At 33.1% G+C, this 25,567-nt stretch overlaps 1 long non-coding RNA gene across 1 annotated transcript; it reads left to right on the top strand.

Moving 5' to 3' along the window:
- The first annotated feature begins 15,211 nt into the window (after window positions 1–15,211).
- Window positions 15,212–25,301, top strand: LOC144307210 (uncharacterized). Its single transcript, XR_013374144.1, has 3 exons — window positions 15,212–15,293; window positions 15,918–15,996; window positions 24,940–25,301. It is a non-coding gene; the product is annotated as an uncharacterized LOC144307210 (long non-coding RNA).
- The last annotated feature ends 266 nt before the right edge of the window (window positions 25,302–25,567 follow it).

Here is a 25,567-nt window from a genome sequence, read left to right as displayed (position 1 = left end):
ATTTTTTGATCAGATTCCGTGCATGACATACCCATCATTTTTCTTCATCAGCACAAAACAAAAACAAAAAGAAAACTGAACATAAAATGTCTCTTTTCTAACCAGGGTTCATACTTATCTTTAGCTCTTGCTTCTGGATTACACACTTTTGAGGACTAGTCCTGATTCTGAGTTAAAACTAGAAGATTAGTTAGACAAAGAGATGAGGGGGAAGATGGAATGTGTTCATAACTTTATTCCCCATATTTATTCCCCTGACGGGATGAAGCCTTAAAGGTTAGGGCAAGTATCAGATTTTGACGTCTGTGGTCAGCAGAACAGTGCCTCCCCTCGAACCCTATCCCAAAGACACCCAGGCTTTAATACTCAGAACCTGTGGATAGCTCACATTACACATGTAAGCTAAAGTTTTGCAAGGGGAAGTAAGTTTGCTAATCCGCCAATTTTGTGAAAGGAAGATTGGCCCAAATTATTCAAGTAGGCAGAATGTGATTGCAAAGGTCCTAAAAAGATTGAGAGGAAACTGTGACTCTGAAGAACCAAGGAAGGTATAGAGTGAGAATGATTCAGCCCTGAAAATGGAGGAATGAGGTGATAAGCCAAGAAATACAGGCATCCTCAAAAGTGACAAAGGCATCCAGGATAGTGAATGAAATCCATCATCCACTGGAGCCTCCCACCATGAATGCAGCCCTGCTGACAGCCTGGCTTTAGCTCAGTGATATCTACTCTGACTTCTGATCTCCAGAACTGGACAATAATAGGTTTGTGTTGTTGGAAGCAACTGAGGAGCAATTAATAGTAGAAATTGAGAAAAAAAAAAAAGATATAGAAAGTGGAAACTAATTCACTGTGTTATTGGACAGAGACTGAGTTCTCAGGTCTCCTGCTAAATGACTTAGTGATATGGGGCTTATTCTTAAAATCTCTGTGCCCGAGTTTCTTCAAATATGAAATGAGGATAATAATATCTTCCTTTCAGACATGTCACTTTAAATGAGATTATAGATGAAGTCCATCCATCAAATGATACAGTAAGCACTTTTTTAAAAGTAAGCTATTGTTTTTCTTTGCTTTTGTTGTAAATTAGTGAGCATTCTTGGTCTTGAATCTGTTGATGAACCTTAGCGCTTGAGAACCTGGTCTGTGGAATGCAGATTTTTCTTCTATTTAGTTGACCTCTTATGAGCTGAGTTTTAATGACTGCTGGATTCTTCAATACTTGCCTGAAGAAATCAACTCTCTGGACACACTGTATGCTCTAATTATATGTGTCTTGATTTGTTCCTGGAATTCCTCTTGGGCCTCTTTTTATCCCTAATATCTGCTTTCTTCTATTTGCTTTTCTGACTGTATTTAATCCTAGATCTTGTTCTGTTACTATTACAGCCATTTATTTGGATTAGCCTATTCTCATTCCTAACCCATTTCCAGCCTAATTGCTGCTTATTTGTACTCACCTACTTCTAGGTCTTGTACTGCTATGACCCGTTACATGTATGGAACCTCTACCTTTGTGTGCATGAGAAGGAACAAAAACCAACATGAAAATAACACAATTAGTGATCTTTAAAATGTAATATTGTTCAATAAGCTCAAAAATAGTTGCCAAACCTTAAATTGAGTCAAAACTCTTAAGATGAACTTCAGAGTTTATCTTCTGTACTGTAAGGATAAAATATGTAAGAAAAATTACCTTACATTTTAAATTTGTAACAGCACAATGAGAGGAAAAGGAGATTTTCTAATAGGTCACTTCTGGAGTACATATGCTAGCATATGTAGAATTTTGGAAAGGAAAAATGTATATATGTATATCTGTGTGTATAAAGGATTTTTTTCCCTTTCTGGCTTACATATTCTACATAGGTAAATATTTTACTTATCTTTGGTGAGGAAACAAGGTTAAGAAAAAAAAAATTAGGGATGCCTGGGTTGCTCAGCAGTTAAGCATCAGACTTTGGCTCAGGGCGTGATCCCAGAGTCTGGGATCAAGTCCCATATCGGGCCCCTTACAGGGACCCTGCTTCTCCCTCTGCTTGTGTCTCTGCCTCTCTCTCTGTATCTTTCATGAATAAATAAATAAAATCCTTAAAAAAAAAGAAAGAAAATAATAATTTATCCAAGGGCTTACTGAAAAGTCTTAATGAACTGCTTACTTAAAATTGTCCTATCTACATTTAAGCCTGAAGTTTTAAATGTTCTTAAACCTGCAAAACCTAATTAGAAACAATGGGACACTAAAACATGACATCTTTCCTATAAATATCCCACTGCTCAGTTGTGCAAATCTATCAATCTTGTGAAAATTTATCAGTGTGATATCTAAATTTAATGTCCTTTTTAATTCTATTTAATGATACATGAGTTTGCTTTCATTTACGTACTTTTTACTTAATAAATAAAAAGAGCTCTGCAATTTTTTTTCATTTTCCTATAAAAATTTCTCCAAAAATTGTTCTTCAAATATGAAGGCTCTACCTTAACAACAAAATTAAGAAATAATAATGAAAATCAGCATTTCATATTTGGTAGAATGGTATACTTAACTTGCAGTACATTAATAAAGATTTCAAACTATAATGCAGAGTTTGCAATTTGATGGTCCACAGGTCATTTCTGGCATTTAGATATTTTTTTAGCCATTTAAAAACCAACTTTTTTGGTTAGCTTTTTTTTATGGGGAGATATTTAACAAGTATCTGAGGGCATTTTTCTTGTTATTGGTTGTATGTTTTTACTGTTATAGATCCTAAAGACTCATCTCTCCTCATATGTTGACAACTAACCAGAAGGGAGGATGATGCCTCTATGTGGGCCAGGTTTTCTTGGGCCAGGTTTGGCCATATACTGTGGGCAAACCAGTATTTGGTTTCCTACCAATCCCTTCTATCACAGAAGTCAGCTTTTTTCCCCTATGTACTACTTGCTTGACCAAATAGTTGACTAAATTAACTTATAAGAAATGGTTCTGGAAATATTCCAGACTTAATATTATCTACTATAAGAAAAAGCCATGCAATGACATACACAGTTTCTGACATAGCTTTATCCTGTCCAATGATAATGATGGTCTACTCCTATCCCTTAAAATAAGTTCTTCCAGCATTGTCCATATTTTTTTTCATTGTCCACATTTTTGCCTCATTCAATCAAATCAGTTGTCAGCTCTCTGTACAGATAGCATTGACTTTAAATGCTCTACACAAAATAATTTTCCAAATCAGTTGTAGGTATACAAGAAACAATCCAAATACAAGCACCTTTTAGTATAATTTTTTAAAGATTTGTTTATTTGGAGGGGGGGGTAGCTGGGGAGCAGAGCCTTTTAGGCAAAACTGAGCAGAGCCCCATGCAAGGCTGGATCTCACAACCCTGAAATCACAACTTGATCTGAAACCAAAAGTCAGTCGCTTAACCAACTGTGCCACCCAGGTGCCCCTAATGCAATTTAAACAAAAGAATAAATCGATAGGTAAAAATGATGTGGAGAACTTTTGTGATTATTCATTTTTATAGGCTCTCAAACAATTTCCTAATGTCTCACCAAGATATTTTTTCTATTGAGAAAATTGCTCCTTCACTGCCCCTAAAATTTCACTTCAACTTCTAACATATTTTTAATGCACAGGAAAGGTACTATTACTGAACTATCAAGTTAACATTATTCTGGAAATAAGTCCTGACTCATGGCAGCAGAACTCCTAATTGTCCCTCAATTTCCATTTTTCTCCTTTGTCCTTTAGTAATAGAATACCAGTTTTAGCTGAATACCCGCCTGCCAGAAAACTGACCACATTTCCCAGTCTTCCTTCCAGCTAATTATAGTCATGATGCTAGACTGCTTCCAAGGAATGGGAGCAAAGACTATACGTCTAACTTCCAAATCATATCTTTAAAGTGATGGTGATTCTCTCCACTTTCTCCCTTCTCAATCTTCTATATACAGAACGGTGCACATATCAAAGTATTCAGCTTGATGAAACCTCACAAGTGGAACACACCCATGTAAGCAGTCGCCAGATCAAGTAACAGAATATATAATCATTCTGGAAACCTCTTTCATGTTCCCTTCCATTTCCTGTTTACCACCCCCTCCACCCCCCATCCAGGATAATTCTATCCTGACTTCTGGTAGCATGGACTAGTTTTAGTTGTTTTTTCTAAACTTTATATAATGAAATCATATGGTAGTATTTTTGTGTGTGTGTCCATCTTCTTTTGCTCATCACTATGTTTCTCATATTAATCTTTTTTTGTGCAAATTTGGAATTCATTTTTATTGCTGTACAGAATTTTGTTGTGTGAATATAATAAAATTTGGGATAAGTATATATTTATATGTATATAAATATGTGTATATTTATAATATATGTATAGATTCTACATAATAAAATATTCTCTATGTATTATATTCTGTATTTATTCTATATAATAGAATATCTATTATATACATACAAAATATATAGAATATATGTATACATAATTCATATATATAATACATACATATTAAATATATTATAATACATATATGTAGAATATACAGAAATTGGATATTCTATTATATAGAATATATGTACATATTCTATGTACATGTTCTATGTATATATATATATTCTGAAACAGGTTATAGTAGATGTGGAATAATAACATTGTAAAGAGATTGTGGTTGACATTCAAAAAGAAAGTATGAATTCCAAATCTATTTTGGACATGTTGAAACTTAGTACTAAAATGGGATTTTAGTTTTCTTATATACTGATAATAATTATAATAGCAATGACACTTTCAGAGCTGCAGTTTTTATAAAGGTGTTTAACATTCATTAATTGTTAAAAATATCTTTATGTGTGCTATGGGTATATCAGTTTTGCCAAAATAATAAGGTGAAAATATGAGAACAATCTACAAATTCTTTATTTTAAAAGATCTTATTTATTTATTGGAGAGACAGAGAGAGAGAGAGAGGGAGAGGGAGAGGGAGAGAGCAGGAACAGGGGGAAGTGGCAGAAGGAAAGGGAAAAACAGATTCCCCATTAATCAGGGAGCCCGACTCGGGTCTCCTACCCAGGACCCTGGGATCACGACCTGAAATAAAGGCAGACGCTCAACCCACTGAGCCACTCAGGTGCCCCTCAATCTTCAAATTCTCAATGTATTCTTTGTCAGTGTTCACAGTATATATTTCCATGTTAAAATCTGTGGAGTTAACAAATTTATCTTACACATCTTGGAGGAAGGTATAATACAAAAGTATTTTATTAAGGAGTTCCCAAAGGTAAATTAAAATATGTATTATAGCATGGATTCACAGATGCAGATACACAGACACGGATATATACACAGGACAAACACACACAAATAAAATAGAAAATAGAAAGTAAAAACAGAAAATAAAAGATGATTAGGTATTGCTATAGGATAATAGTATAGTAATGTGTTTCCATATATTTCACACTTATTTTAAATTCTAATATTTCTTCCTATATTGATATTACAGTTCTTTGTCCTTTCTGCGTCCATAGCTCCCTGTGATATAAATCCCACAGAACAGCATTTTAGTCTCTGCCCCTAGAATCCATGACTCTTTTCTTTCTTTGCCAAATTGGACTTGACAAAATCTCGCATTTTTTATATTTTATTTTCTTCAGTGCTAGTATCCTCTTAGATGTTAAGCTCAGATCCACATCCAATTCATTTCTTCAGCTAATATTTGTAGTTTCAAACTCTGCTAGATACTGGGACAATATGGAGATGAAAACAGTGTTTCCTTCTCCTTTTTGAAATAATTGATTACTGATTGTTTTCTAAAAAGAACCAGTGTTCTTGCCAGGGTGCTCACCATGGCAAATTCTGACTCTGTGGCAGAGGACATAGACTTTGATGTCCCGTGCAATCATGGATGGAGTGTGTAGCAAAGACCGTGTTGGCTTAAGCCAGTGAAGATAAAGGAAATGAGGTTGGCTAATTTTTCTCAATAGCAGAATGTGAGCTGGTGACTTCAGCTGATAGTTTAACTGTTGCTCATATCAGCTTTAGAGATAGCCACATGTTTACCAATTAAGGGATTAATGCACATTATGCACACCAGAGATTAATGCACTTCAGCTAAACACCCCCAAAAGCTGGTATGAGTCTAGAAGCATCCTTTTCCCCTAATGCTGCAACAAAATATAATTCATTCAATTTTCCTACCATTAGTCTAGAAATTATTTTACAGAAAGAAGCAGAGGGAGGTTATCTGAGAAATTTAGCATTTTCGAAAATAGTCTGCATAACAACAAATGCATTTTTAAGAATAAATGTAATAGCAGACATTATAAAATTCATGATTATTTGAAAATCAATTTGAGAGTTTATTATACTCAGCATTTCCTAGACTTCTTTTTTTTGCTATATCTTTCTTAAATATATTTCTTCATATATAATTTAAAGGAATTGGGTATATGCTCCTTCTAATTTTTATATAAACAACTTATTTTATAAAGAGTAAGAGGTATTAGAGATATAAAATAGTTCAAATCCAACTCCTCCTCTTAAAATAACTGGGCGGATATGTTTTGTTTTGTTTTTTTTTTTTAAGATTCTATTTATTCCTTCATGAGAGACAGAGAGAGAGAGAGAGAGAAAAGAGAGAGGCAGAGACACAGGTAGAGGGAGAAGCAGGCTCCATGCAGGGAGCCCGATATGGGACTTGATTCCGGGACTCCAGGATCATGCCCTGGGCCAAAGGCAGGCGCTAAACTGCTGAGCCATCCAGGGATCCCTGGGTGAATCTTTTTGAACAAATCCTTTAACTTGTTTAATTCCTTCCTATAAAATAAAGAATAAAAGACTGCCTCTCAGAATGAGAAATATAAAATAGCATGTGATTATGTTTTAGGTGTAACATATGCAAAAAGTAAATTTATTTTTGCTTATTTATCTTTGTTTTCATACATCTTGGGAGGATTCAACAAACAAAGCTGAAACATCACATTTCTAATTAAGACAACATTTTCTGGAGTGCAAACATAGAGATATGTATTTCTTATAACATGACCAAAAAAGGAATATAATCCTGGTGATTAATTAAATATTCAAAATTTACTGAATGTCTATGATGCTAGGCATTGATTTAAAGTTGGTCTTTATTTTTAATCACTTATATTTTTTTCAACCTACAAAATTTATGGTAAGACACAAAAATGCCACTACATGATGCTAATGAAATAAAATGTTCAGCACAGTAATGAACCAGTAATGGGGGCAAACTTGTTCTATATTACACAGAAAATGTATGAAATATTTATTCAGCTTGACAAAAATGCTTACTGTGAATTTGCACATTTTTTTTAACATTTGCAAATTCAGCAGTTATTACATGACATCCTCTAATTTACAAAAAGTGTCGAGACATGACAATGAGATAAAATGAAAATTGTTCATTTTCAGGTAATAGAGCATATTTTTAATACTAACATGTCAGTTGAAGTCATGTAATTACTGTATCCAGTGAATCATGATCTTTTACTAAGACACTTTTCTATTGTGTATGTAAAAACAATTTTCAGAGAAATATATATTTTGCTTTGCAATAAACCCTGATTCTCTTATTGGCATATACTGCTCTCTTTATAAAATAATGTACTTTGTGAAATAGCACATCATTTGTAACACAGAACAATTGTATTATTATAAAGCAATTGGATGAACAGGATTCTAGAAATTCTATTAAAAATATACCATTGAGTAAAATAACAAGGTTATTTTCAAAATACCATTTCTCCCTTTATAATTTAACTTCAAGAACTGAATCAGGTTAAAACAAAGATAACAGATCTCTAAAAGTTTAACTATTTTAACAATAAGAGCATTAAAAAATTTGTATAGACTCTTAAAAACCCTTTGGTCTACTAATGACCCAAAAATACGCTGTTATTTTCTTACCTAGCTGCTTTTACTTTATCTTGCACTGAATTTTTATCTAATATCACTATAAAAATGATATTTGCCAATTCCCCAGATTCAATCACCAAAATTATATAAGTTCTGTGATTCCATTTTCACTAACTCAGAAATAGTTACTGTTGGTTTCATAATATAACATTTCTCTCCTCTGTCTCCATGAACTCTTTCTCTTCTCTATTCATACTCTCCTTTGGTCTTGTGATTTCCCTTCTGAGGTTGGTTCTACTTTTTTAAATTATAAATTGTATATAATATCCTTCTAGGGCTTTAAAAAATTAAACTAGTTAAATCATGGAGCCAATTTTGGTCATACCGTACAATAATTGCTTCTTTATTGATTTTTACAAGTAAAGAAATATTTCCATATTCTTTTATAAATATCCATTGTTCAATGTCCCCAACACCAGGACTTTGACATTCCACCAAGAATTTACTCAAAAATCATGTATTTGAGTTAAAAATATGGAGTTTAAATTGCAATCTTCTATGATCCAAGGATTTGCTGAAATTTTTCATTTTGAGGCCTCTTGAATGTCTTTTTTTTTTTCTCATCTATTTCAACACTTCTGGAATCTTAAAATATAATAACTATTCTTTCCACCATAGAGATTCCCAGATTTCCAATATATCTTAACTAGTAAAATATTCATTAATAAAATAATATACAAAATGTCCTAAAATTAGTCCAATGATTCCAATATTAGTAATAACACTGATATTGGATCTGATCCAATACATTATGTATTGCATCAAATACATTATGTAGATACATTGGCTTCAAGCTACTGATTGCAAATGATAGGGGGTAGGTAGTACACTCCCAACAATGAATGTAGATGTTGTGGGATTGGCTACAAGACAAGACTTGGTTATGTCATCATTCTATTCGGCCTAAACTCATCCCAACAAAAGAGAGGCAAGAGCTTCTTCTGCTCATGAGTCTTAAAATCTCAGAGTCAAGATGATAGGCATCCCATTCTCTGGTCTGATAACCTTGCACTGCTAGGTTCCTGTGTGATGTTTCAGGACATCATATAGCTATTATATTTTTTATATGTAGCTATCTGTTTTGTAATAGATTCACAAAACTTAGTGGCTTACTTCCACAGCCATTTATTTCAATCAGTGCATATAGCACTTAGGCTCTTTTTCTGGTCATATCTGGGTTTATCCTATATACCTGTGGTGAGTTGTCAGTGGATTACATGATTGAACCTAGGGCAGATTATCTCATGTGGTTGGAGGTCAGAAGTTTGCAGGCTGGCATGTATACCTCTTCTCCACTTGTCCCTCATCCTTTAGCATACTAGCCTGGGTCTATTCACATTACAGAGGCAAAATTCCAGCAAGGTGAGAAGCTTGCAAGGTGTTTTAGATCTAGGGGTAGACTACAACAATGTCATTTATGAACATTTTATTAAGTCACAAACCCAGCCTAAACTGAAGGGTCAGGGAAATAGATTCTACCTTTAGGTTTTCAGGAAATGAAAAAACAATATTAAAAATCTTACCACCATTATATAAAGCATACCCAACAAAACAGCAGATTACATATCTTAAATACATACAATATTTATTTGTCAATTATACCACAATTAAGCCAGGAAACGCATGCACGCACACACACACACCTGCCACATTACCTACCAAGCAGAAGACACAAAGTAGTTATGATTAAATGAATAAACAGTGGTTGTTAATATAAGTTTCTGTTTTGTTGAATAGGAGTAACTTACATTATTCAATGTTTTCTATGTGCCAGATAGTGTTATAAATGCTTTAAATTATTGACAAATTTTATTTTATGAACAATCTATTGAAATATATTCATTCAGCAAGTATTTATTTGGAGTTTACCATAGGTAAGGCACTCTTCTAGGAACAGGTTATATCAGACTGAATGAAATAAAAAAGCTTCCAGGGATCCCTGGGTGGCGCAGCGGTTTGGCGCCTGCCTTTGGCCCAGGGCGCGATCCTGGAGACCCGGGATCGAATCCCACATCGGGCTACCGGTGCATGGAGCCTGCTTCTCCCTCTGCCTGTGTCTCTGCCTCTCTCTCTCTCTCTGTAACTATCATAAATAAATAAAAATTTAAAAAAAAAAAAAAAAAAAGCTTCCAAACTTGATTGAGTTTACTTGCTTGTGAGAAAGATGGACAGTATCCAAATAAACAATAATCATTTGACCTTTTCATAATTATGTAATTTACTTCGGGAAATAAAATACAAGTAGAAGTGATTTGTCATTTCTGGACAGAAAGTTAACTGCTATTACACATGTTGTCACAATCACTCTCGTTTTAGAACTGAGGCCGGAATAGCTCTAGATAATGATGCTTATGCACTCTGGGTCTGGAGTGAGGGTAATGAAAACCGAGACATGAAGCCAGTTGACCCATAATATATACATGACATGATTAAAAAATAAACCTTTGTCACTTTAAGCCCTGGCATTTTTCAGTTTGATTTTAAATATTGCAGCATATCCTAGCTTATTTCGGTTGGTAAACATATAAATGTGAAGTATTTTATATAGTGATAAAGTGATAGGGAGAGAAAGAAACCAGAACAAAGACTAGGAGATACATTGTGTGACATGGTGTTTCTTTCAATTAGATTTAGGGTGACTAAAGGAATTTTGTAGATCCCAATTTACAATTGAGGAAATTGAAGTAGAAAAAAGTGAGGTGGGATAATATGGAGTCAAGACTGAGGAATTCAGGAAGTCCAGAAAAGGAATTTGTTCTTGCTCTGGCAGGCACAAAAGAATCATTAAAAGTTTTATAGTAAGGCTAAGGGAATATGAAAATAGAAAATATATTTGAAGGAATTATGTAGTATGAATTCAGTGATGACTGAAGTCTAGAAGTCATTGGTAGGGCACACATCCAGATATATTTACAAGTAGGAATTCAGCAGCTGGAATTTGAATAAAATATAGGGGGTATGGGTAAAGGTTTATGTACCTTCCACACTTTAAACTGGACATTTAATATTTATTATTTATTCTTGTATCTGGCAATTATTTTGCCAGTCCCCAGCCCACCAGCTACAAAGGTAAATAAAATGTAGTTAGATCTTCAGGAACTCACAATATAATGTAATATATATTTCACATAAAATATTTCATATATTTGTCATTCATATGTAATGATTGGTAGCATGACTTATTTTATAGAACTTTGCATTGAGAAAAAAATTTAAGTTCGCATATTTAATGACTTGGAGGTTCTATGGTAAGCTGTTCAATGGTTACATCCATAAAGTCCATGGATTTAGATTTATTATGGTTTGTGTGTATGTTTTTCTACATTAACAAATATATTGGTGTGCAACACAGTGTTATTAACCTTAAGGATATGCAGGTCCTAATCATCCATGAAGATATTTATTTTCTTGGTATTTGAAAAAAGCTACAAAGTAAATGAAGTAAATACTCATAGTTGGAAGTTTCTACACTCCCCTCTCAGTAATTGATAGTACAAGGCAGACAAAAATTAAGTAAGAAAATAGAAGACTTAACACCTCTCCTAATAAGGAACATGGTGATTCTTAGTGCATATTTACACAAAAATATACACTAATTCATGTGTATAGAAAATCATATATATAAAAAACTACACCTCAAAACCAGTAAATAAACATTATCAACTATATATGGAACATTTATCTAGATAGACTAGTCTCTGAACAAAAATGCACTTAATCAAATTTTAAATAACAAAATTATACAGCAAAGGTTGCTGACCACAAAATATTAAATTCAAATCCAACAACAAAAGCATGTCTGGAATATATCCAAGTATTTGAAAATTACATAACATGCTGTCAAACAATCTATGATTCAAAGAAGAAACTAAAGGCAAGTTAGAAAGTATCTTGAGCTCAGTGAAAACAAAAGCAGAATTTACCAAAACTCATCTATCAATGAAACAACTCTATCGATGGGTACATCTACCTGACAAACAAGTACATCAAACAACTTAATAAGGTTAGTATCTATAGTGATAAGTCATGATGATAGTATGTCCTCTTGATATGATGAAAAAGGCACTTTATTTCTGTGGTTTTCTCACCAAATCCAAAACTCAGTTAAATCATGAAAAAAATCCCAATAAAAGGACATTTTATAAAATATCTCACCAAGACTCCTCAAAACTATCAAGGTCATCAAAACCAGGGAAAGTAGAGATACTGTTAAAGCCTAGAGGAACCTAAAGAGGCTTGATAGTTAAATGAAATGTAGTAATAAGATACTGGAATGGAAAAAGATATTAAGGAAATATAGTGAGCATAGTATGAACTTCAGCAAATAATAATGTATTGATAGAGGTTTATTAATTGTAATAAGTTACCATATTAATGTAAGATATTAATAATAGGGAAACTAGGTGTGGGTGTATAAGAACAATTTATGCTTTTATATTATATTATTAAAATTTTTTCTGTAATTTAAAAGTTATTCTAAAATTAGAAGTTCACAAAAAATTTCTAATCTGTTAATGATCAACCAGCCCAATGAGAGTCATAAGAAATATTTCCAAAAAAAAAAAAGAAAAGAAATATTTCCCAAATGCCTACTGTGTGCCATACTTGATGTAGAGTTTTTAATTACAAAGATAAATCAAATATCCTATGATTAGAAGGATTATTAGTTGAATTAAAAGGGTGTCTTGATGAGTAAATTGCAGTTAGCATTAAATGCGTAATCAGGAAACCCCTGCATTTATTGCTGATAATTGGGATGTTTAATGTTCTACAAAATATCTTCATGCTCATCGTTGAAGAAGTTATTTTCACCTCTGATTTTGTAAGGAAAGAACATTCGCTCTTTTTTTCTATACCTAGTAGAGACAACACGTCTCTTCAGTTTTCCTATAGATTAAGATAACAAATTAAAGGCGAGAAAGAGAAAACAAAACAAAACACTATCTCACAGATATTTCCTCTAAAAATTAATTCCGATAGCTGATCTTTTGCAAAGCAAATTGAAAAACGACGATTTTAAATAAAATAAATGAGTAAAGATTCAACAAGTGCATGCTATATTTGAAAAATACTTTGACAACGAGGAAACTAATTAATAACAAATAACAGTGGCTTAGCTCTTCTCACGGACTTTACGTGAACTAGTTCAGAAAGGATTACAACTTTTCCTAGCACCTTATTCAAAGCTGCTCTGGAGTTAGACTCTCACTGACAATGAGGAGGTACAAGTTGATAAAAAAAAATCAAACTGTATAGAATGATAATTTTATCTCTTAAAAGTCAATATTCTTCCTTTATTTTTTCAAATTTCACTTAATGTTAATTTCGTTTTTATTTTTAAATCTACTGAGAATTATTTGAGCCTGACGCTTTACATTCTTATAGTACATTATGTAATTCTAATATAATGTCAGCAATCTATTTGTTGAAAGTGATAGAAACTCAAATGTAAGTGTACGCACAAGGAAAATATATTGTTCATATAAATAGACCGTGGCAGTGGCATGTGCAGTACAGATTTAAGTATTATAGGAATGAGAGAATCAAGTCTCACTGGGACTTTAATTGATCATCTTTGTTTTTCTGGTTTTTTTCTCATTATTTTTGACCATCCTTTACCATAATATTGAGAACATAGCAATGGCTGTAAGTCACTTAGCATCTCACCCTGTTAACCATCACAAGACTAGACAGCCCTTCCTTACTCTTAGTGAGTAAAGCCTTGACGAAAGTACTCTGAAAGATCCATGCTACTCCTCCAAAACTGAAATGTGATTAGTGAATAGGCAATTTTCACATTCATCAAATGTTCACAAATATTAATTGGGCCCTATCACATCCACTGCAGTCTTCTTCTCATTTGGGATGACATAGACTAATAAAGTCCAATCCCTGTTCTAACTCTAAACAGGCAGAGCACAAAGACGAGAGGCAAATAAAGCAATGTGTCAGGTTGTCATATGTTATCACAAAAAATAAAGCTGTAAAGGGCATGAAGAACAAAGGAGAGATGTTATGTTTAGTATAAGATGGTCAGGGAAGACTTCCCTGATAAGGCGACATTTAAGAAAAGACTTGAAGGCAATTACAACCATATGGCTCTCTCCATATGGCTGGAGTGGGAAGAAACAGGGACAATCTTCCAAGGAGTGAATACCAGTCCAATTTGTGCTGGGCAGATTCTAAAATAATAGGCTAACTATGCCAATTTATATTGCTTTTAACTTTTCCTTCCTTTGCAATTGCCATTTTTGGAATATCCTGATCATTTTTAATGTTTAAAATTATGCTTAGTGTATGCAACATAAGAATCATTTTTTCTCTTAAGGCTTGAGAGAGAATACTTACCTGACAAATAATTTTAACATAGCAATTAAAAATACACAGAAAACAATGCCCATTTTATTTTTCCAGGATAACAAGAGAAATATATGCTAGTGATAGAAAATTAGGAAAATTAAAGAAACGGACCACAAAGACATAGTGCTATTACAGATTTCAATATATCCTAACAATATTTCATCTAATAAAGAAATTATCTACTTATTTAGAATCTGCTTTTTTCACAGGACTACTTCTCTAGGTGTGTTTTACTCACAATGTTCTTTCCCACTCAAAGTCATGTAAATAGTCATTTATCATTTTTTTCTTTTCTCCTATTCCTTTATGTTTTGTTTTGTTTTTGTTTTTTATTTAAGTTTTTAATGCATTTAGCATAGTTAAGTAAGGACAAGCAAATCTGGATGGTCCTGGAGTCTCTTCTCCTCCCCCTCTAGGTAGTTTAATAAGAACCGGGCCAGGATGTAGGAGTTATCCAGTCTTCCTCTCTTTAATAAGGGCTTGCTCCAATTATTGTAGGATTACAGGTGTTCCCTGCTTTCTACCATGCTAAACAGACATAAAGTAGGATTCTTCTCTACTAGACATTTGCCACTGCTCACACAAACTATCTATGCTAACAAATTGTAGGGAGAAAAAGAATTTGAAGGACTCTGTATACTCTATTATTACTCAATTTCATATTTTCCCACAACCTTGCTTCAAATATGCACACACAATATTAGTGTTTATCTGTGACTCTCTTGCATAATTTTGAGCTGTAACTTACTTGTTTTCTAGCAAACATTATGTATTCACATATACGTTGTATAAATTATTATGTGGAAATTCTCAAGATGCATCCTACTTGGGTACACTATCATCACCCATAGTAGAGAGAGACTACATTATAGCTTCACTCATGGGAGGCTTTGGAAAAGAGAGGTAAGAAAATTACAGCTGAACTTAGAGCAGATCTTAGAGCTGTATATATGTTTTCTCGGGTTTTTATTAACAAAGATGTAGCCAGAAGCAAGGTAAGAGTGCTTATCTGTTTGCTTTTGATGGAAGTGCACATATAGACGCTGCGTAACCCAAGGGTGGACAGTGCCATGTATGAAGTTATTGCTTCTCAGCTCCAAAGCTAAACTTCTGCAGTTTGCTTTGTGACTTCAATGCTTGGGCTCTGCAAACTGCATTTCGAGTGTGCCAGGTGTCCTGTGTTCAGTTTGGCCACCAAAGGACTGAACCCTTCCTGTTGGTCTCCTGTATATTTTCTGTTTGCTGATTTCTGCCTACGTCCTACATTTCTTCCCCCGGCATCGGCAGTCCCTTTCTGTATCAGCAGTTGAACACGGTTCACAGGTTTCTAAAGCTTGTGAAATCAGGCTCACCCACCTCGGGACTGTAATATCATCCAGCTGGCAATCTCTTCACAGACCTGGTCCTAGCCTCAAAAGACCCTTCCTTCAAGCTCAGCCAACACTGTCCTCCATGGTGTTCCTCTCTCAAAGAGTTTATTCCTTACTAATTTCAAAAAGTTCTCCTCTGCATCCCAGCTTTAGGAATGCTGCTTTCTGTAGCTACTACCTCTCTGATATGTTAATGTTCTTTTTATTGCACTTTTGGATTAACTTAATGATTTTATATCTTTTTGACAGCTACTGATACTAAATTCTCTGTGTTACAATAGCTGCTATGATTTATGTCTCCAGTCTGGACTCAAAGTGAAACAAACAGGTAAGTATGTTTTCAGATAATTGACTAAATATGTATTTAGGTACTGTTAGCTCCAGAGATAAACATAGAGACTGAGATAGAGCTAAGGACAATGTTTAACATTGTTTGAAAGGACACACATGGGTTCCCTAGGTGGAGGGTGAAAGTGAGGAGACACCAATGAGGAGTGTGGGGACTGGAAAATAAGAGAGAAAAAAAAAGAACAAAGAACAAAGAAAGCATTAAAACGCTTGGACAATAACACTTAAAATAATTGAATAGTCAAATTGTACAAAAAAAATAAGGCCTACCTCAGTTTTCACCACATGTAAGATATTTTAAAGTAGATGTTATTTCTTTTAATTTTTAAAAGGATAACTTAAAAAAAAATAAAAGGATAACTTTAGTTTAATGGGTATTCTACTCAGAAGGCATGATTTTATGACATTTATTTTCTTTATCATATTATTGATTTTATTTATATTTTGACATAAAGGTGTGATTATATTAATGTTACTGAATTCACTGTATTTAATTTGCTGCCATTTGGGATGCGATGTGTGAATGAACACTTGTATTTTTTTTTTTTCATTATCTACTTTGCTGTAACATAGCTTGTGCTGGTTTTTTAACTTTAATGAAGAAGTAATTATTTTTTGATTCATCAGACAAATACATATAACAGGTAACACCAGCTTTTAGATCTCCACTAAAACTTCTGACATCCCGAAAGTTTTTCATTCCTCTTAAAAAATTGTTAAAAATTACTTTTGAGATTTTGTTTAGAGAGGTACTCAAATAGGGTGCTTCATGGGTCCTTGCATGTGAAAGAATATTTTTTCAGTTTTGTTAAAAATTGATACATGCACGCAACACATGTACGCAAGTAATTTTAGTATTTAGTATTTGGAACACAGTTTTTTTATAGTCTAAAGATTTACAACTATTTGCTATACTTATCTTCTGATTATGCAGATTATGCGAAGGAGACCTATTTTTTTAACAATCTGATTTTATTTTGAAGATATCTGTCAGATTTGCCTATTATATTTTAAAGATGGTATTTTCATTTCTTTACATTTGTATGTAAACTTGCATTTTCACATCCTTCTCATCCCTTTTATCCTTTTGACATAAATGTAATAAGATGTATTAATAATTGCTGCTTTCACTTCTTGTGCTGTTGAAAAAGTCTTTTTCAGGGAAATTATATTTGAATATGAACATATTTTTTTAAATATTAAAGATTCTACTTTTATATTTAAGATTTAATTCTAGACTAGTTTTAAATATGTTGGGTGTATGGTTAAGGATACATTTAGTTGTCCCCAACTATTTATTTAATGGTCCTCATGATCTGAAATTCTAAATTTATTATTTTTCAAGTTTTGATATGTCCAAGTTTTTGACTGTCCTGAGGCCCTCCATTCTTTATAAGCATGCTTATAAAAGCTATATTTTGATAGGTTTAATCCTCATCAAATTTATTTCTACTGATATTATAAATAATGTATGTAATTCTGTTTTCATCATTATTTGCTGCTAGTACATATGAAATTTATTTTATAGGATCTTATATTCAATAATACTGCTTTTCCCCAAAATTTGTCTATATTCTCTTATGTTTCATATGAAAAGACAAATAACCTGAAAATAAAGGTTCTTGCTTCATCCTTATCAATCTTTATGTTCTTTTTGTCTTGCTGTACTTGAAGGGTTTGACGACAATACTGAAAAGAAATGATGATCTAAGCACCTTAAATTATATTTTCAAAGGGAAGGCTTTAAAGTTTGATCATTATGGTTGGAGTTTCTATAGACTTTTGATCAATAAATACTTCTTTTTAAAATTAGGAATGTCCTTGCATGATCAAATATTTTAGATTTTGTATGACTTTTTAATTTTACTGAAGTCTTTTTCTATTGAAAAGGATCATTTGTCATCTTTCTTTTTTTTCTGTTAATGTGGTAAATAACATCAGCAGATTTTTAAGTTTCAAAACAGTCCTTTATTCCTTGAAACAAACTAATTCGATCATTATAGATGAGCTTTTCTCATACTTTGCAGGATTTAGGTTGCTTTTGTTCTATTTTGATATTGATATATCTGCTAAAAACTAATAATGGCTGTAATTTACGGTTTTGTTAACTTCTAAAAACTGCTTTTTTGCAATCAAGTTTATATAATAATAGAAAAATTAGTGTCCATCATCTTTTTTTTTAAGATTTTATTTATTTTTTCATTAGAGACACAGAGAGAGAGAAAGAGAGAGAGCGGCAGAGTCATAGGCAGGGGGAGAAGCAGGCTCCTTCAGGGAGCCTGCTTGGGACTCAATCTCTGAACTCCAGGACCATGCCATGATCATGAAAGCAGAGCTTAACCGCTGAACCATCCAGGCATCCCTAGTGTCTATTATCTTAAAGAATTTGTATAGTTTTAGGATAATATGTCCTTAGAATATTTGTTAAAACATGCTATAAAATTATGGTCTGATTTTTTGGGGGCACCTGGGTGGCTCAGTTGGCTAAGCATCTGCCTTTGGCCTAGGTCATGATCCCAGGATCCAGGATTGGGCTCTCGCAGTGGGGAGCCCCTCTGCCTGCTGCTTACCCTGCTTGTGCTCTCTGTTTCCCTCTCTCTGTTAAATAAATAAAATCTTTAAAAATAAATACATAAAATAAAATTACAGTCTGAATTTTATTGTTGGTATTTATTTTGTGTGCTCATTTTATTTGTGTCCATAATTTTACTACTGAATTCACTTTTCTAATAATTATATGCTTATTCAGGCTTTCTTTTCTTTTCTTTTTTTTTTTTAACAATATCTACTAACCACCAGTTTTTGGTAAAGTCATTCAACTTGCCAAATTTATTTAACCAGTGATATGCCAAATGGATTGGTCAAAAGTAGTTCATATTCTCTATTTTTTTGTTAGTTTTAAAATATTTTTCCTTCTCTCTCTCTCTCTCTCACACTGTTTTTCTCGTCTGTGTGTGTGTGTGTGTGTGTGTGTGTGTGTGTGTTTTGGTAAAATTTCAGGGAGAATTTTGTATCCATCTTTTGAAATAACCAACTTTTAGCAAAGTCAAATATCTCGATTTATTTTTCATGTATTCATTTGTTTTTGAACTTTTTTAATTTTCCTGTTCCTAATCCCTTTGGATTTGTTCTGTTAATCTTTTTCTTATTTCCTATATCTGAATTCACCCTATTATTTCTAAGTGTTTCTGTTTAAATATATGCATTTTTAAATAGTTTAATTTCTGTTTTAGCTCTAACAAATTTTTGTGATTTTATTATTTATTTTCAAGAATTATATAATATGTATTACATTTTGTAATATTATTATGAAGTGTTTCACAAGCAGGTCATTTATTGCAGAGATGCAAAGCAGAAATTTTTGTTTCAATTCATAGCCTTATTTCTAGCTCTTTTTTGTTTTTAGCCTCTAGGGATCTTTTCTTATGGCTCTGTACTCCTTTTTGCATGTAAAATAATGTTCTTATATTGTGCACAATATTACGTGGTGTTTTAGAGTAGGAGGTTTATACACCTTTTTAGTTAATAAAATTGCTAAAATTATAGTATTCCATTCATTTTTATCCCACTCCCCTCTGGGTTTTATTTACCCCATGATTCTGATAGAAAAACTTTATTACAAAATCCATTTCCAATTGATACAGTTTTGGATTTATCTTAATTAAATGCATAATTTATTTATCACTATTGACTATTCTATCCTTGAAATGTTTCTCTTTTGTTAGTTTTCAGATCAACATATTATCTTGACTTCCTTCCATCCTCTTTGCTTGCTTCTTATGATTTTCCTTGATGGTATCGTTCTTCTCCATTATAATCTGAATTTTGCAATTCCACAGAACTTATATCTAAACCCTCTTTTATTTTTGGCTTCTAAAGCTCTATTCCTATAACTATGCATCTCATTGAATTTAATCAACTTGAATTGATAATTAAAACCATCTAAATGATAAGCTTGTCCAAATGATAAACCATCCAAATGATATCCAGCTGCCATCTGAAAATGTTAGTGTATCCCATTAGTAACTCAAATATATATATATATATACACATATATATATATATATATATTTGAGGTACTAATATTTAATATATATTAAAGGATTTTATTTATTTATTCATGAGACACACAGAAAGGGGGGGGGGGAGAGAGAGAGAGAGAGGCAGAGACACAGGCATAGGGAGAAGTAGGCTCCATGCAGGGACCCTGACATGGGACTGGATCCGGGACTCCAGGATCATGTCCTGGGCTGGAGGCAGGCACTAAACCACTGAGCCACCCAGGCATCCCCAAATCTATAGTTTTATAAGGTAGAATTGGTTATAAATACCAAGCTATTTTCTTTTCTAGTTTTTCCCATCTCAGTAAAGTTCACCACCAAAAATGTGGGCAAGGCGTAGTTCTTTTAGTGATCATGGATTAGCTTAATGTGAATATAATCCCAGTGAGAACACCTGGAAAAATAGACACAATTGGAAACTAAAATCTACATGAAAGTGTCAAAATTTCACCAAGATAGCAAGAATTGTGAAGGTGCCCAGAATGTGAAGAGAAGGGGAAGCAAAGTACTTAGGTTTACTCTCCCTTGAGTTGCTAAACAGATCGTTAGCCATTCACAAGGAATGGGTAGTTCAAAGACCAGCAAAAAGGAGGGTCACTGATAGATAACTTGAGTTTTCAGTTTAAATAATCAAAGGTGATAACACAAGCATAAAAGGAAACTATATTAAAAAACAGCTTTACAAAAGCTCAAATTTACTTTCAAGCAGACCCAATATTTGTGATTAATTAATTCAGTAAATCAATAACAACTTAGAACATAATGAAATAATTGGAATACATATGGTGCTCTCAAACAGAAATTTAAGAACCTAAAATAACAACTGAGAGTAAGAACTCAGTAGATATTTTAGTAGTAGATGAGATATAGTTGAAGAAGGAGTAAGTCAACTGGGAATTAGTACAATAGAAAATAATTTATAAAGATTTAAACATACATAGAAAGATGATTAGAAAATGAAAGAAAAATAACAAAATATTTATGGAACATGGTGAAAAATGTAATATATTATGATTGATTCCAAAAGTAACAGAAACAATATTTGCAAAAATACATAAAGCCCTAGTTCTAAGAAGATCAATGAAACAAATTCATGATGAATACAAAGGAACCACATATAGACAAATCATAAATAACTGAAAACCAAAGATAAAGAGCAGTCAGATAGTGAAAGGATGACATATTTCTTCAGAGGCAAGAAAGGTAAGATTTACATCTGACTTCTCAAGAGAAAAATTAAGATCCATAAAACAAATGGAATTACATCTTTAAAGTACCAAAACAAAACAACTACTGACTCAGAATAAATGAAGGTAAACAATGAAGAAAATTTCTGATAAACCAAATAGAAAGATTGTTGCCAAAGGAACCGTGCTGAAGAATGTAACAAAGGGCATTCTTGAGGCAAAGGAAGCACAAATAAATACTCAGGAAAAAAACAAACAAAAGAAAAGCAATGGAAAAGTAAATATGTGAAAAAAATCAAATTATAAATTGATACTTATAAGCAGTAATGGCATCTTAATGAATTTAAAATATGTAGACAATATTCCTGATAATAGTTGTATACAATGTTCTGTGAAGGTAAATTAATATGATTTTTATTTTAATGTATTACAATTCCTTCATATTTTTAATAGATTTTGATTTCTTTATTTTTTCTATCAGTTACTGAGAGAATAATGATCAATCTTCCACTTTCTCAATTTGTCTCTTTCCCCTTTTTCTGTCCTGTTGTTTTACAATACTTTCAAATTATATGTTTAGGTTTATAGAGACTTAGCATTTTATTTTTTCTATTATTTGACATTAATTTTGGGGTATGCTTTCTTTGTTTCTAGTAATACATTTTGTCTGTGTGTTTTACTTGTTATTAGCATAGCTAAATAATATTTGTGCACCTAATACTTGCCTTTTTTATACTACTACTTTCAAGCTTTTTAAGGTATTTCTGGCATGCTTGGGTGGCTTAGTTGGTTAAGTGTCTTCCACTCAGGTCATGATCTTGGGGTCCTGGGATGGAGCCCCACATCAGGCTCCTTGCTCAGTGGGGAGTCTGCTTTTCCCTCTGTTCCTCCCCCCATCCATGCTCCCTCTCTTTCATAAATAAATAAATAAATAAATAAATAAATAAATAAATAAATAAAACCTTTAAAAAAATTATGTTACTTCTTATTAGCAATTGGGTCTATTTTACTAAATATTCTATTAAGCTGTAGACCATGGGTCAGCAGACTGCTTCCAACTGGCTAAATCTCACCCCCCATTTATTTTGTAAAGTACCACCTTGTTCATTGAGTTACATTTGGCTACTTTCATGCTTCAACTGCCAAGCTGAGCAGTTGTGATAGAAACCACAAGGCCAACCAATTTCAAAACATTCCCTAACTGGTTCTTTACAGAAAATGTTTATCTATCCTGACCTAGGTAAAAACAGATTTTTAAATGTATATATTTGTACATATATATTTAATATAATTATGTTTTAGCTAAGTCTATCATTTTACTACATGTTTAATAATTCTGACATTTATTCTGTGTTTCTTTCAACATTTTTGAACTAATGATATATTTCACTCTTCCATTTTCCTTTCTATTAGCTTGTTCATTGTATACTAACTTGATATTCTTTTTGTGGTTATATGAGTTATAAAATTCACAGTTATTATGTAAGAAGGTCACATAAACTTTTATGTAAAAAAATTAATAATTTTAAAACATCCTGAAAATGTAAGGAATGTAGAACACTATAACTCCATTTATATCTTGTGTGAATTTTCTCTCATTGTTGTATGTATTTTTATTTTATCCATATTTTAGACTCATAAACCATTATTAATTACAGTGTAATGTAAAGAGAGCCAGTTGACTCCAGTACACACAGTGAGTTATATTATAGGACAGGAACAGCTGGTTTAGGGACCTCAAGTCTTCTGGAAGTCTACCTATCTTTGCTTTAGGGACAGATATTATCCCTTTATACTAGAAAGTAACCTACCAAAGGCAGATAGTATTTCTTGTTCCCAAAGCTTTCACTATATGAAGAACTTGTAAAGATTTTCTGGAATACAAGGCAATCAGAGCCTCACTTACAAGATATGTGGCCCACAGAGAATCTTCTAACTAATTACCTCTCAGCATTAGATTGATAACAAAAGCTGGCACAGACAGTAAAAGACGAGGAGTGATGTCAGCAAGGTAGAAGAATAAGAGCTCCCCTACTCATATCTCCCTCAGCAACAATGATTTGGCAGCCATCCAAAGACAAAGTGCCTTGTAGGTGCTTAGAGATCCAGGTAGGAAATTGTGACACCCCTTTGGAGTCCAAAATTGCCAAGGCAGGTCTGTGACCAGATGGCCAATTCACCCTCTGTGGTCCTGGGATCCAGGAAGAGTCATGCCCACTTCTACCTTGGGTGATAGGTAGGCCTGCAGACTTTGAACCTAAAATGGCCAGTGATGTGGGTCCAGCCCCTCTTAGCTACAGTCTAGGAGCCCCTGGAAGAAAGCTCAGTGAAGCCAGTCTGACTGTAGCTATTGCATTATTAATATTTCTATAGGATTTTACAATTATATTAATGAACAAATTTGTCAAATTAACTCTTCTCCATTTTTTTCTTTTTCTTATCTTTTTTCCCCAGCACTATTAAAGTATAGTTGACAAGCAAAATTGTATCTATTTAAGCTATACAGAATGATGGGTTAGCATACATAGACATTTTGATATGATCACCACAACCAAGTTAGTTAACACATCCATCACTTCATGTTAGTTACTTATTTTTTCTTCTTTGGTGTGGTAAGAAGACTTACTACAATTTACTTTTGCTTAACATGCGTCTTTTTTGTACTGAGTCTTCGGTTCAATGAAGGCTTTGTTTCCTTTAGTAGTTTGTGATACATGTAAGTACTACTACCTAAGTCTGTCAGTGATCAATAAGTATTATTTAAATAAAATGTTAGTTTCTGACTTTACTTGACCACAAACTTCTAAGTCTTTAGACTCCCTAAACATATTGCACTTTTGTCATAATATTAGAGAATATTTGTACTGGAATAAGCACCAGGAACCTGATTCTTATAAAGGAAGATATATTTTAAATTCCTCTCCATGGGAAGAGTTACCTATCCTTTGAGGCATAGCATGAAAGTTAATTCCTTATAACAGGATATCATAATCTCTCCCATGTAATTTATTAACCAAGAACCTCTGTTCAAATAGCAGTATTAGGGATGAATGAAGCATGGTATGATGCATGACTAACTACAACATTTTCCCTGGGGTTATCTGAAAATGGAGCAGGAATAATAGATTTCTATAGAATTGTAACTAAATATAAAATAACTAATGCAATTATACATTTTAAAAGTTTGTTTTTGATATACTGAAATATCTAAGGCAAGAATCTCTCTTTTACTTAAAATTATTAGTAGATAGGGGTGCCTTGGTGGCTCGGTCAGTTAAGTGTCTGACTCTTAGTTTTGGCTCAGGTCCTCCTCTCTTGGGTCCTGATCTCATGTGTCTTGAGATCAAGCCCCAAGTTGGGCTCCACATTCAGCGGGAGTCAGGTTGGATATTCTCTTCATATGCCCCTTCTCTCACTTGTGCTCTCCCTCTCTCTGTCAAATAAATAAATAAAATCTTTTAAGAAATTATTAGTAGGCAGAAATAAAAGAAAAAGGGATATTTACTATATACAGTTATTCTTCATTTTTCCTTGAAAGTTTGCATTATGCCATTTCACTTTTAAGACCTACAGTTGGTACCTATTTGCACTAAAACCAAAAGAAATACAAATATTATTTTTGATTTTATGAAAAAAGGCAAAAAGCAAAAATAGCATTCAACATTTGTTTTGCAGCTAGCCTTGTGGAAGCAGAACATACCATGAGCAGTGACAATGGTCCCTGCAAGCTTCTTCCAAGGAACCACACTCAGCCTCTCTGCATCAAGCAGCCAGAGCTTTGAAGTCTGTGAACATCTGTGCTTTATCTAGATTTATTCTGTGCCTCCTTTAACAAAGTGTGTCCTAAAAGCCAAAGAAGTTATATTGGGGGTCTGGGAATGCTCAAAATTTTTCCATATTAAATTAATGGTAATTGTTTATGCGTCTTACATCATTTAGACTTACAAAAGATTTCATAGAAATGCTCTACTTTAGGATGGTGGGGGAAACCTGTATTTATAACTATGATTAAAATGTGTATTGTGGTGTTTCCCAAAGTTATTTTTTTTAATTTGGACTGTGTGTCTGTGTATGTGTGTGTGTGTGTGTGTGAGAGAGAGAGAGAGAGAGAGAGAGAAATAGAAGAAGAAAGAAGAAGAAGAAGAAGAAGAAGAAGAAGAAGAAGAAGAAGAAGAAGAGAGAGAGAGGGAAGGAGGGAGAAAATACTAGATTTTATTTTTAAAGACTTTTCAAGTAAATTTGGAAAACTCAAATCTATTTCTCTTGGAAACTCAGTTTTCTGTATATTAAAGACTGAAAAGTT

The sequence above is a fragment of the Canis aureus genome, chromosome 38 (genome assembly GCF_053574225.1).
Source record: "Canis aureus isolate CA01 chromosome 38, VMU_Caureus_v.1.0, whole genome shotgun sequence".
NCBI lineage: Eukaryota > Metazoa > Chordata > Mammalia > Carnivora > Canidae > Canis > Canis aureus.
The sequence above is the reverse complement of the archived record's forward strand: the minus strand, read 5'-3'. Positions and strand labels throughout refer to the sequence as shown.